Genomic DNA, 461 nt, shown 5'->3' with positions numbered 1-461 from the left:
CCCACTGTTGTCTGCTTCCTCTGTAGCCAGTCAGAGCCCAGAGTCCTTTTATAGGAAGCAAGTTCAGCTAAAACTGAGTTTGCTAATATTACCATGGTAACAGGTAATGACTCAGATCGGTGAACTCTTCTTCACGTTTGTAACCAAAAACATTTCTCTTCACACTATAGGTTTATCGATGTGAAACTGTGGCTGACCTCTGACCTTTAACTGCTCTGTGAGTGAAGCTGGCATTAGATGACAGTAGAAACATTAGCGTAGCATTTGCCACGAGGCTGTTCAGCTGTCTTGAACAGATGTTGAGTCTGTTGCCGTCAATGACCTGATCAGATTGTTAGATTTAAGGTCAAAGGTCAGGATTCAGCTTCATCTGATCTTGAAGGTGACCATAGACGGATTTGAATCAAACTTATTCATTCTGCGATCACAACAGTATCCTGGTATCTGAGCTCCACTGATGA

Source organism: Mchenga conophoros, linkage group LG4 (genome assembly GCF_057382185.1).
Source record: "Mchenga conophoros isolate Kocher_MC1m ecotype Shallow Benthic linkage group LG4, M_conophoros_male_GT1.1, whole genome shotgun sequence".
Classification (NCBI taxonomy): Eukaryota; Metazoa; Chordata; class Actinopteri; order Cichliformes; family Cichlidae; genus Mchenga; species Mchenga conophoros.
The sequence above is the reverse complement of the archived record's forward strand: the minus strand, read 5'-3'. Positions refer to the sequence as shown.